We start from the raw sequence: 14475 nt of genomic DNA, 5'->3' as shown, positions 1-14475 counted from the left end.
AGGATGGAAATAAACTTTTCATAAACCCTTAAAACATTGAAAAGAACTTCAAAAACAACTATATTCTGTTGCGTGGGTTGTATTAGCAACAACAATGATTACACACACACATAATATCACAATGAGTTCTGGTTCCTCCAGAAATGTCCTGTACCTCGGGCCTAAAAAGAGTCCAGCCCGGTAAAGGAGTTCAGTGAACTCAAGTGACTTTTGTCACGCGATGTTTGTCCGTTCATTCAGTGTAGCGTAAACCCAGTACTAAACATACAATCAATATAACAATTACTTTACCACAGAACTTTAAAGCGGATCAACTCTTAATTAAGTCCTCAACTACAACTAACTACATAAATCACAGTATACATCACATCCAAACAAATGAAATACCGTATACAAAAAGGTGGTAGTCAGTCGGTCAGTCAGACAATCCAATCCGCCAATAGATCTCCAGCGGAGAAAGGCCACGAAGAACGGAGAGGTGTAGTCCAGGGACGCAAAGAGTGGATCCGATCCTGGGTAAACTCTCTTAAGCTACAAAACACACGTTTAACGGCAACAAAATAAACGGAATAGAGAAGCTTCGGAACTGAGGGTTGAACACATCCTCATGCACGTCTCCATCACAACCCCCCTTTCGCGCAGCTGATGCTGGCTATTTAATTGGGAATTAAAGGGAAAGCGCCCTATTGGAAGGAGCTGCACTGAGACGGTTCAGAAAAATTCAGGGCCGTCACAAGTGGTACAAGACATTTTTCTACCATTTTGTTGAAATTGCTGTGGTGAATTCCTTCATCCTCCAGAAGGAAATGGCTCAGAGCTGTGGACATTCCCCCCATCTCACAGCTAGCCTTCAGGGAGCTGCTCATCCAGGAGCTTGCAAGCTACAGCAAGTCCACCGTAGCACCTTCTGGCCCCTCTACGTCTGGCCCCTCTGCTCCAAACAGTAGTGTTCACCTGCCCAGATTAATCTCTGCAGGCATGAATGTGCCTCGGGGCAAAAAGGGCACAGTAGGGAGATGTCGTTGTGCCCTTTGTCACAGGAAATGCCCCATCACTTGCACCAGCTGTAATGTAACCCTCTGCTTTACAGCAGAAAGAGACTGCTATTGGGCATGGCATCAGAAGCACAATATTGTGTGGAGGACTGAGGGTCTTCACAATATTGTACATTATACATTGAATGTGTGTAAATAGTTACCCTTTTTTTTGGGGGGGGGGGGTTATGTTAGAATGGCATTTGAGTGTTTAGTATATAGTTATTTGCTTCCAAATGTATCACTGTACCAATTCGGCCACTTGGGTACATTTGGGCACCTTGTGTGGGACACCTGGGTGACTACATGCTCAATGTCATTGATAGAGGAATTCTAAATTCCTTTAATGTTTTAATTGCCAAAACCAATTAGCACTCATTTCTAATTCATTTAATGAGTTGTAAGTCATTAATTATGCATGAAGTAGATCGAGACCAGTCTTAAAAGCCAGGTTAAAGAGCGTTTAATTCCAGAGAGTACTAACCACATACACAGATTTCCACAGGTTATAAACTCAAAATGACATCATCAGTTTCCCACGATAGCCCCGTTGTTTTTTTGCTTAGGTCCGGAGATGCTTTCTACTCCCCTCATAAACCAGACATTACAACCTGTCTAAAAGATATACTTTTCTCTCACCAATGGAACAAAACCCAAACATTCTTATCTGGTCTGAAAAGCTTTTTCTCCCCCTTGACCTTCCCAAGAGGCACAGACAATCAAATTAGTTCTGCTTACATTTTCAGTAACAGCTTAACCAATAACTTTTACTTTTCATATCATAGCATAATAGTATTAGAATATCAATGGTTCTAATCAATAATGTATACATAATTAATCATCTTAACTACGATTTCCTCTAACAGTCATGTAGCTCACTCATTCCTGAAGATATCTTTCTAAAAAATAAAAAAAATACTGTTTCCATCTTATGTTCTCCAGTTTTACCACCCCCAGCATCCTATCTGTATGTTTGGATGTTCTTGTTCAGTTGAAAGACGATGCAGCAACAATAAAAACGGAAAACGAATGTTTATTTCCTTGTATTTCCTTCTACCAGATCTATGGTGTTCTATTCTCCTACATTCAATTCACATTTACACAAACTTCAGAGTGTTTCCTTTCAAATGGTACCAAGAATATGCATGTCCTTGCTTCTGGGCCAGAGCTACAGGCAGTTGGGTATTTGATTTGACCCAGATTTGGGTATGTCTTCAGGCGGAAATTGGAAAAGGGGGAGGGGTAGCTTTAAGAGGTTTAAGCTAGAAATGCCGTTCCAATATCAACAAATTCGCAACGGTCTCTATCAAGTTGTTTGTATAGAATTTTTGATATCTGTTATACTGTTTCCGTTTTTTCACTTTCTTGTCCTCTTTACGTCCTCCTTCCGCTTTCATTGGATCTCTCAAGAAACTCAAGTGCCCCATTGCGACATCATCACTTCCAAGTGACATTCTTTGTAAGTGAAATCAAGCCATTTTTGACACAAATCAGCTAATAAATCCACTTTGCAACCACTTAGACAAGACATGTCAAGTGTTCCAGCTTCGTCTACTTCTCTGCTACTCAAATCTGGAGTTTGGATACAAAAATGATACTCGCATCAAAAGTTACAGGAGTTTAAGTAACAGCACCAACATCAGTTTCTGTAACATTTTGGCAAGCAGTGTCTATTTTGACCAATACTGCAAAAAGTTAGACAAGAAGTTAGAATGAATGGGATATTTGTCTACTTCTCCGCTATTCATGGCTGTGTGCAGAATCAAAATATTCCACACAGAACTACGGTACAGCGGTTTTTGTAACTGCATTACCACGTGTTTTTCAACTTCCCCAAACAATGGTCGTTTTGACCACTTTCTGAGCATTTTTTATGAAAAGTTCCGCAAGCTAAAATCTGCCCCTGCTTCTCTGCTCTTCATAGAAAAAGTTGGATTTCAAATTGGGGCTACCAATCTCTAACTATAGCAGTTTTTGTAACCCATCGCCTCACTATCAAGTGTCTGTAAATCATGCCAGCAGCAAGGCAATTTATTACTTTCCCAAACAACTATCGTTTTGACCACTAAACAAACAGTTACACATAGTTTGGCATAAAATCTTCCTCTGCTTCTCAAGGGCGGAAACGCTTTTAAAATTGGGTCTACCGTTCTCGAGGGAGAGCGATTTAACCTCTCTGCACACGGAACCTGCTAGCGGGCTGAAATTCCACAACATACGGTGATCGCTACATAAATAGTCATATTAAACATTCATAAATACAAGTGTCTCACATGTATCGAAAGCCTAGAATCTTGCTAATCCAACTGTTGTCAGATTTAAAAAAGGATTTACTGCGACAGAACACGATGCGATTATCTGAGTTTAGAGCCTAGAGCCCCATAAAGCCCCATACAAACATTCTACTCCATTCTATATATATATATATATACACTGAGGGGAACCATGGTCGCTGTGTTGCGATGTGTGGGTTTGCTGTTAAATTCTACTCCATTCTATATATATAGAATGGAGTAGAATGTAACAGCAAACCCACACATCGCAACACAGCGACTATGCTACCTCCTCTCAAGTCTACATATTATGGATTAGAGGGAGCATGGTTGAGATGCGTGTGTCTGCGGCTCCACCCCACCCCCACATGAAATAGCCTATTTGATGGTAGCCTCAAAGGCCAGAATTAGCCTCAAACAGTACATGAGAAACAAACCAACCAAGTGGGGTTACAAGCTGTTTGTGTTGGCTGATTCTGTGTGTGCCTACACATGCAATTTTGTCTATGAGGGGCGGAACAGGTTTGCTACCGGTAAGGGACTTAGCTATGGCTCTGTAATGGAGTTATTGGATTTTCAACTGCTAGGGAAGGGCTGCAAACTGTTTGTGGATAACTTCTACACAAGCCCTACCCTGTTTGCAGACCTTAGGAAGCTGGATGTGTGGGCTTGTGGCACCATTCATACCAACAGGGTGGGCTTTCCAAAGACGAAGGTGAACGACTGAGCTGGCTGAGCAGGGGACCATGCGATGGATCTGTGAAGATGGCCTGCTTTTTGTAAAGTGGATGGATACCAGAGAGGTGGTGATGTGCACAACAATCCACAAGTCCTTCAGTGGGGATCATGTTGTCAGACGTGTGAAGGACGGTGCCGGGGCATGGGCCACCAAAAATGTCCCCATTCCAACTGCAGTAACGGACTACAACAAGAGCATGGGAGGTATCGACCTATCAGATGCGCGAATAGGCTATTACAATGTTCTACATAGAACATCTTGTAACATTTCATTGTCTTATCATTTCATCGACATTGCTGTGGTGAATGCATTCATCCTACACAAGGAAAGCCCTTCCTCTCACAGAAAGCCTTCAGAGAGCTGCTCATCAAGGAGCTTGCTAGCTGCAGCACCACAGCACCATGTTCTACCTACTCTACCTCTGTCCCTTCTGCTCCTGCCACAAGTGCTCATCTGCCCAAATTTATTTCTGCAGGTATGGATGTGCCTAAGGGCCAAAAGGGCACAGCATGGAGGCATCGCTGTGTTGTTTGCAAGATGAAGTCCACCGATCACTTGCACCACATGCTTGGTGACCCTCTGCTTTACAGCAGAAAGAGACTGCTATGGCACCTGGCATCAGCAACACAATATTGTGTAGAGCTTTGGCAAAGTGGGTGGGGTTATATACTTCCTGTTTGGCACTGTCCGTGGGTCTCATCAGACTGGGCCACAGTGTCCCCTGACCCGTCCTGTCTCAGCCTCCAGTATTTATGCTGCAGTAGTTTATGTGTCGGGGGCTAGGGTCAGTTTGTTATATCTGGAGTACTTTTCCTGTCTTATCCGGTGTCTTGTGTGAATTTAAGTCTGCTCTCTCTTTCTCTCCTTCTTTCTTTTGGAGGACCTGAGCCCTTGGGCCTTGCTTCAGGACTACCTGCCATGATGACTCCTTGCTGTCCCCAGTCCACCCGGCCTTGCTGCTGTTCCAGTTTCAACTGTTCTGCCTGCGGCTATGGAACCCTAAACTGTTCCACCGTGCTTCTACACCTGCATTGCTTGCTGTTTGGGGTTTTAGGCTGGGGCTATATAAATAGATTTGATAGAGGACTGAGGGTCTTCCAAATATTGAAAGTGTGTAAATAGTTACCCATCTTATTTTGTAAATGTATATATTTAAAAAAAAAAATTTTTTTTATCGATAATTGTTTTTTCCCCAATTTTTCTCTCTCAATTTTTTAATGTTTTGGTGGGGGGTGTTAGGACACCATTTTGGTATTTTGTATATATTTATTTGTTTCAAAATGTATACCTTCACCAATTTGGCCACTTGGGTACATTTGGGCAACTTGTGTGGGACACCTGGTTGACTTCATGATAAATGTCATGTATAGCACACTCATTTTGGAAGTTATCATTCTGAAACGTTGCGCAAGTACTGTTGCCCTCTTATATTTTTCACTGAAATTGTCCCCATCATCCTATCTTAATGTTTGTTTTATCTTGTTCATTTGAAAGATAATGATACAAAAAGAAAAAGAAAACATGTTTTTTTTCATTGTTTTATCTAAACCAGATGTATTGTGTGTTATTCTCCTACATTACATTTACACAAACTTCAGAGTGTTTTCTTTCAAATAGTACCAAGAATATGCATATCCATGGTTCTGTGCCTGAGCTACAGGCTGTTAGATTTGGGTATGTCTTCTATAATTGAGAATTTTAATAAGCATTTCTCTACGGCTGGCCATGCTTTCCACATGGCTACCCCTACCCCGGTCAACTGCCCGGTACCCTCCACAGCAACCCGCCAAAGACCCCACCATTTCTCCTTCACTCAAATCCAGATAGAAAGACTTGCAAAATCTGGAAAGAGCTGTTCTGAAAGAGCTGCCAAATCTGGACACCTACAAATCAGCCAGGCTAGACAATCTGGACCCTCTCTTTCTAAAATTATGTGCTGAAATTGTTGCAACCCCTATTACGAGCCTGTTCAACCTCTCTTTCGTATCGTCTGAGATTCCCAAAGATTGGAAAGCTGCCGCGGTCTTCCCACACTCTAGACCCAAACTGCTACAGACCTATATCTATCCTACCCTGTCTTTCTCAGGTCTTCAAAAGCCAAGTTAACAAATAGATTACCGACCGTAATGAATCCTTCCGCTATGCAATCCGGTTTCAGAGCTGGTCATGGGTGCAACTCAGCCACGCTCAAGGTCCTAAACGACATCATAACCGCCATCGATAAGAGACATGACTGTGCAGCCGTATTCATCGACCTGGCCAAGGACTCAGTCAATCACCACATTCTTATTGGCAGACTCGACAGCCTTGGTTTCTCAAATGATTGTCTCGCCTGGTTCACCAACTACTTCTCTGATAGAGTTCAGTGTGTCAAATCGTAGGGCCTGTTGTCCGGACCTCTGGTAGTCTCTATGGGGGTGCCACAGGGTTCAATTCTCTGGCCGACTCTCTTCTCTGTATACATCAATGATGTCACTCTTGCTGCTGGTGATTCTCTGATCCACCTCTACGCAGGGGACACCATTATGTATACTTCTGGCCCTTCATTGAACACTGTGGTAACTCAAATCAAATCAAATGTATTTATATAGCCCTTCGTACATCAGCTGATATCTCAAAGTGTTGTACAGAAACCCAGCCTAAAACTCCAAACAGCAAGCAGATGTAGAAGCACGGTGGCTAGGAAAAACTCCCAAGAAAGGCCAAAACCTAGGAAGAAACCTAGAGAGGAACCAGGCTATGTGGGGTGGCCAGTCCTCTTCTGGCTGTGCCGGGTGGAGATTATAACAGAACATGCCCAAGATGTTCAAATGTTCATAAATGACCAGCATGGTCGAATAATAATAATAAGGCAGAACAGTTGAAACTGGAGCAGCAGGACAGCCAGGTGGACTGGGGACAGCAAGGAGTCATCATGTCAGGTAGTCCTGGGGCATGGTCCTAGGGCTCAGGTCCTCCGAGAGAGAGAAAGAAAGAGAGAAGGAGAGAATTAGAGAACGCACACAGGACACCGAATAGGACAGGAGAAGTACTCCAGATATAACAAACTGACCCTAGCCCCCCGACACAAACTACTGCAGCATAAATACTGGAGGCTGAGACAGGAGGGGTCAGGAGACACTGTGGCCCCATCCGAGGACACCCCCGGACAGGGCCAAACAGGAAGGAAAAACCCCACCCACTTTGCCAAAGCACAGCCCCCACACCACTAGAGGGATATCTTCAACCACCAACTTACCATCCTGAGACAAGGCTGAGTATAGCCCACAAAGATCTCCGCCATGGCACAACCCAATGGGGGGCGCCAACCCAGACAGGATGACCACATCAGTGAATCAACCCACTCAGGTGACGCACCCCTTCCAGGGATGGCATGAGAGAGCCCCAGTAAGCCAGTGACCCAGCCCCTGTAATAGGGTTAGAGGCAGAGAATCCCAGTGGAAAGAGGGGAACCGGCCAGGCAGAGACAGCAAGGGCAGTTTGTTGCTCCAGAGCCTTTCCGTTCACCTTCCCACTCCTTGGCCAGAATACACTCAATCATATGACCCACTGAAGAGATGAGTCTTCAATAAAGACTTAAAGGTTGAGACCGAGTTTGCGTCTCTGACATGGGTAGGCAGACCGTTCCATAAAAATGGAGCTCTATAGGAGAAAGCCCTGCCTCCAGTTGTTTGCTTAGAAATTCTAGGGACAATTAGGAGGCCTGCGTCTTGTGACCGTAGCGTACGTGTAGGTATGTACGGCAGGACCAAATCAGAGAGATAGGTAGGAGCAAGCCCATGTAATGCTTTGTTGGTTAGCAGTAAAACCTTGAAATCAGCCCTTGCTTTGACAGGAAGCCAGTGTAGGGAGGCTAGCACTGCTAGCACAATTTTTTTGGTTCTAGTCAGGATTCTAGCAGCCGTATTTAGCACTAACTGAAGTTTATTTAGTGCTTTATCCAGGTAGCCGGAAAGTAGAGCATTGCAGTAGTCGAACCTAGAAGTGACAAAAGCATGGATGAATTTTTATGCATCATTTTTGGACAGAAAGTCTGATTTTTTCAATGTTACGTAGATGGAAAAAAGCTGTCCTTGAAATGGTGATTTTTTCAATGTTACGTAGATGGAAAAAAGCTGTCCTTGAAATGGTCTTGATATGTTCTTCAAAAGAGAGATCAGGGTCCAGAGTAACGCCGAGGTCCTTCACAGTTTTATTTGAGACGACTGTACAACCATTAAGATTAATTGTCAGATTCAACAGAAGATCTCTTTGTTTCTTGGGACCTAGAACAAGCATCTCTGTTTTGTCCGAATTTAAAAGTAGAAAGTTTGCAGCCATCCACTTCCTTATGTCTGAAACACATGCTTCTCGCAAGGGCAATTTTGGGGCTTCACCATGTTTCATTGAAATGTACAGCTGTGTGTCATCCGCATAGCAGTGAAAGTTAACATTATGTTTTCGAATAACATCCCCAAGAGGTAAAATATATAGTGAAAACAATAATGGTCCAAAAACGGTACCTTGAGGAACACCGAAATTTACAGTTGATTTGTCAGAGGACAAACCATTCACAGAGACAAACTGATATCCGACAGATAAGATCTAAACCAGGCCAGAACTTGTCCGTGTAGACCAATTTGGGTTTCCAATCTCTCCAAAAGAATGTGGTGATCGATGGTATCAAAAGCAGCAATAAGGTCTAGGAGCACGAGGACAGATGCAGAGCCTCGGTCCGATGCCATTAAAATGTAATTTACCACCTTCACAAGTGCAGTCTCAGTGCTATGATGGGGTCTAAAACCAGACTGAAGCATTTCGTATACATTGTTTGTCTTCAGGAAGGCAGTGAGTTACTGCGTAACAGCCTTTTCTAAAAAAATTTAGAGGAATGGAAGATTCGATATAGGCCGATATTTTTTTATATTTTCTGGGTCAAGGTTTGGCTTTTTCAAGAGAGGCTTTATTACTGCCACTTTTAGTGAGTTTGGTACACACATGGATAGAGAGCCATTTATTATGTTCAACATAGGAGGGCCAAGCACAGGAAGCAGCTCTTTCAGCAGTTTAGTTGGAATAGGGTCCAGTATGCAGCTTGAAGGTTTAGAGTAACTAACCTCCAGATGAGCTTCAATTTCTACAACTCTCCTTCCATGGCCTCCAACTGCTCTTAAATGTAAGGAAAACTAAATGCATTCAATCGATCACTGCCTGCACCTGCCCACCTACTCTGGACGGTTCTGATTTAGAATACGTGGACAACAACAAATACCTAGGTGTCTGGTTAGACTGTAAACTCTCCTTCCAGACTCACATTAAGCATCTCCAATCCAAAATGAAACCTAGAATCGGCTTCCTTTATCGCAACAAAGCATCCTTCACTCATGCTGCCAAACATACCCTCGTAAGACTGACCATCCTACTTTGGCGATGTAATTTATAAACACTCTACTCAACAAATTGGATGCAGTCTATCACAGTACCATCCGTTTTGTCACCAAAGCCCCATACACTGCCCACCACTGCGACCTGTACGCTCTCGTGTTGGTTGGCCCTCGCTTCATACTCGTCGCCAAACCCACTGGCTACAGGTCATCTACAAGTCTCTGCAAGGTAAAGCCCCACCTTATCTCAGCTCACTGGTCACCATAGCAGCACCCACTCGTAGCACGCATTCCAGCAGGTATATCTCACTGGTCACCCCCAAAGCCAATTCCTCCTTTGGTCGCGTTTCCTTCCAGTTCTCTGCTGCCAATGACTGGAAAGAATTGCAAAAATCACTGAAGCTGGAGACTCATATCTCCCTCACTAGCTTTAAGCACCAGCTGTTAGAGCAGCTCACAGATCACTCCACCTGGACATAGCCCATCTGTAAACAGCCCATCTATCTACCTCATTCCCATACTGTATTTATTTATCTTGCTCCTTTGCACCCCAATATCTCTACTTGCACATTCATCTTCTGCGCATCTACCATTCCAGTGTTTAATTGCTATATTGTAATTACCTCGCCACCATGGCCTATTTATTTCCTTAACTCCCTTATCTTACCTAATTTGCAGTCAGTGTATATAGACTTTTGTTTTATTTTGTTTCTACTGTATTCTTGACTGTATGTTTTGTTTATTCCATGTGTAACTCTGTGTTGTTGTATGTGCCAAATTGCTATGCTTTATCTTGGCGAGGTTGCAGTTGCAAATGAGAACTTGGTCTCAAATAGCCTACCTGGTTAAATAAAAATGAAATATATATATTTTTTAAAGCCTGCCACCAATTGTTCCTGTTCCCAAGAAAGCTAAGGTAACTGAACTATATTACTATCGCTCCGTAGCACTCACTTCTGTCATCATGAAGTGCTTTGAGAGACTAGTCAAGGATCATATCACCTCCACCCTACCTGTCACCCTAGACCCACTTCAATTTGCTTCCTGCCCCAATAGGTCCACAGACGATGCAATCGCCATCACACTGCCCTAACCCATCTGGACAAGAGGAATACCTACATTAGAATTCTGCTAATGGACTATAGCTCAGCATTCAACACCATAGTACCCTCCAAGCTCATCATTAAGCTTGAGGCCTCGGGGTTCTGGACTTCCTGATGGGCTGCCCCCAGGTGGTGAACGACATCTCCACTACCCTGATCCTCAACGCAAGGGTGCATTCTCAGCCCCCTCCTGTACTCCCTGTTCACCCACGAGTTCGTGGCCATGCACGCCTTCCAACTCAATCATCAAGGTTGCAGACGACACTACAGTGGTAGGCTTGATTACCAACGACGACGAAACAGCCTACAGGGAGGAGGTGAGGGCCTTCGGAGTGTGGTGTCAGGAGAAAAAAAACTCTCACTCAATGTCAGCAAAACAAAAGAGATGATCGTGGACTTCAGGAAACAGCAAAGGCAGCACCCCCCTATCCACATCGATGGGACAGCAGTGGAGGAGGTGGAAAGTTTTAAGTTCCTCAGTGTACATATCACTGACAAACTGAAATGGTCCACTCACAGAGACAGTGTGGGGAAGAAGGCGCAACAGCACCTCTTCAACCTCAGGAGGCGGAAAAATGTGGCTTGCCACCAAAAACCTTCATTACCTTTTACACAATTGAGAGCATCCTGTCGGGCTGCATCACCGCCTGGTACGGCAACTGCACCGCCCATAACCGCAGGGCTCTCCAGAGGGTGGTGTGGTCTGCACAACGCATCGCTGGGGGTAAACTACCTGCCCTCCAGGACACCTACAACACCCAATGTCACAGGAAGGCAAAAAAGATCAAGGCCAATAACCACCTGAGCCACTACCTGTTCACCCAGTTTCCATCCAGAAGGTGAAGTCTGTACAGGTGCATCAAGACTGGGACAGAGATTGAAAAACAGCTTCAATCTCAAGGCCACCAGATTGTGAAACAGCCACCACTAGCACAGAGAGGCCTTGCCTACCTACACAGACTTGATATCATTGGCCACTTAAATAAATTGAATACTATTAACTTTAATAATGCCACTTTAAAAATGTTTACATATCTCGCATTACTTATCTCATATGTATATACTGTCTCCTTCACTATCTATTGCATCTTGCCGTTCTGTCACTGCTCATCCATATATTTTATACTTATTCTTATCCCTTTTCTTTACTATATTGTGTGTATTTGGTTTTGTTGTGGAATTTGTTAGATATTTGGTTTTGTTGTGGAATTGTTAGATATTATCTCTTAGATACTGCTGCACTGTCAGCTCTAGAAGCATAAGCATTTCTCTACACTTGCAATAACATCTGCTAACTGTGTTTGTGACCAATAAAATTTGATTTGATTTCCACCGGTCCAATGTGCATCTTATTGGTGTCCTTTAGTAATGATTTCTTCACAGCAATTCGACCACGAAGGACTGATTCACTATCTCCTCTGAACAGTTGATGTTGAGATGTCTGTTACTTGATCTCTTTGAAGCATTTATTTGGGCTGCAATCCGAGATCGCAAAAGCAGGTTGCCCAGCCCAGCAGAGATAGAATCTTCAGCAAAATCTTTCACAAGGAGATTCCTGCAAAAAATATTATCCATTGCAGCAGAGGTAACTCTGGGTCTTCCTTTCCTGTGGTGGTCCTCATAAGAGGATGCTTGGTTTTTGCAGCTGCACTTGAAGAAACTTTAAAAGTTCTTGAAATGTTCCGCATTGACTGACCTTCATGTCTTAAAGTAATGATGTACTGTCAATTCTCTTTGCTTATTTGAGCTGTTCTTGTCATAATATGGACTTGTTATTTTACCAAATAGAGCCATCTTCTGTATACCACCCCTACCTTGTCACAAAACAACTGATTGGCTAAAACGCATTAAGGAAAGAAATTCCACAAATTAACTTTTAACAAGACAAACCTGTTAATTGAAATGCATTCCAGGTGACTACCTCATGAAGCTGGTTAAGAGAATGCCAAGAGTGTGCAAAGCTGTCATCAAGGCAAAGGGTGGCTACTTTGAAGAATCTCAAATATATTTTGATTCAAGACTTTTTTGGTTACATGTCATATATGTTATTTCATAGTTTCGATGTCTTCACTATTATTCCACACTGTAGAAAATAGTAAACAAAGAAAAACCCTGGAAGGAGTAGATATGTCCAAACCTTTGACTGGTACTGTAGGCAGCTAGCAATATAGCTTCTTTGCAAAAAAAAAAACTTAGCCTAGTATTCATGGCACACTATAAATATCTGACTGCTACTAGGAAAGTATTCTGTACAAGACTAAATAGACAAATAAGACATTAGTTAACTTCTTGCGTCGAGCCATCCCGGATCCGGGAATACAGCCTCAAGCTCATTACCATAACGCAACGTTAACTATTCATGAAAATCGCAAATGAAATGAAATAAATATGCTAGCTCTCAAGCTTAGCCTTTTGTTAACAACACTGTCATCTCAGATTTTCAAAAATATGCTTCTCAACCATAGCAAAACAAGCATTTGTGTAACAGCATTTAGCGTTAGCATAGCATTTAGCATTCAGCAGGCAACATGTTCACAAAAAACAGAAAACCATTCAAATAAAATAATTTACCTTTGAAGAACTTTGGATGTTTTCAATGAGGAGACTCTCAGTTAGATAGCAAATGTTCAGTTTTTCCTGAAAGATTATTTGTGCAGGAGAAATCGGTCCGTTTTCTGCGTCATGTTTGGCTACCAAAAAAAACCGAAAATTCATTCATCCAAACGCCAAACTTTCTTCCACATTAATTCCATAATATCGACTGAAACATGGTAAACGTTGTTTTGAATCAATCCTCAAGGTGTTTTTCACATATCTCTTCATGATATATCATTCCTGGAAGTCTCCTCTCTGTCTCAATCACATGGATGAATGCGAGCAGCTTGGAGATTACGCAACAATTTCAACAAAGGACACCGGGCAAATTTAAATGTAGTCTCTTATGGCCAATCTTCCAATGATATGCCTACAAATGTCACAATGCTGCAGACAACTTGGAGAAACTATAGAAAGGGCAGGCTAATTCGTGGCGCTTTCACAGCCATATAAGGAGACAATGAAAAACAGAGCGTCAAAAATCCTGCTCATTTCCTGTTTGAAGATTCATCTTGGTTTTGCCTGTAGCATCAGTTCTGGGGCACTCACAGATAATATCTTTGCAGTTTTGGAAACGTCAGTGTTTTCTTTCCAAAGCTGCCAATTATATGCATCGTGGAGCATCTTTTCTTGACAAAATATTGCGCTTAAAACGGGCACATTTTTTAAAATCCAATAATGACATAGGTTGAAGAGGTTAATATGGAACAGTAAATTAAAATGTTCAATATATCTTTCGTTTTGGATCAAGGAAGCTAGTAACGACTGCCGGAGAATGCAGGGATTTGTCGTCTTGCACGATGTCTACTTCTTCTGCTAAACAGCATTTTCGAATCAGAGGAAAGCCGAATATATTTATGTCACCTTGCCGGAGAGATTTACACGATTATCAAAAGGTCACGTTATAGGGCAAGCCTACAGAAAACACAACCCTTATTAAGTGTTTCTAAAATTTAATGGTGAAAAAAAAACTATTGGAACCATTTTCCTGTTTGACCGCTAGGTTTTATGGGTATTATGAATCATACTGTGGCATTGTAAGTGCTTAATAGACCATGCGGTCCTAACAGTGGCGTACCTCCATTTCGCGGGGCCAGCAAAGTTAACGAGGCAGAGAAACATTTGCAGTTTTATAGCTAAACTCATGCTATTTTACACATTTGCCATGAGGCTGAGAGAACATGTTGCATTTTTTTTTATTAAATTCTGTAATATATATATATTTTTTTAAATGCTTATGAAATGTTCATATACTATCTGAAGAGCTCAATCAAAAAATATATATATAAAAAAAAAAAAATTAATTGGGGGTGGGGGGGCTCTGATTCAGTCAGATCACATGCCAGACTGTTCTTGGTCTGTTTGACT

This window comes from Oncorhynchus keta, unplaced genomic scaffold, assembly GCF_023373465.1.
Source record: "Oncorhynchus keta strain PuntledgeMale-10-30-2019 unplaced genomic scaffold, Oket_V2 Un_contig_19212_pilon_pilon, whole genome shotgun sequence".
NCBI lineage: Eukaryota > Metazoa > Chordata > Actinopteri > Salmoniformes > Salmonidae > Oncorhynchus > Oncorhynchus keta.
Note: the sequence above shows the minus strand (reverse complement) of the source record.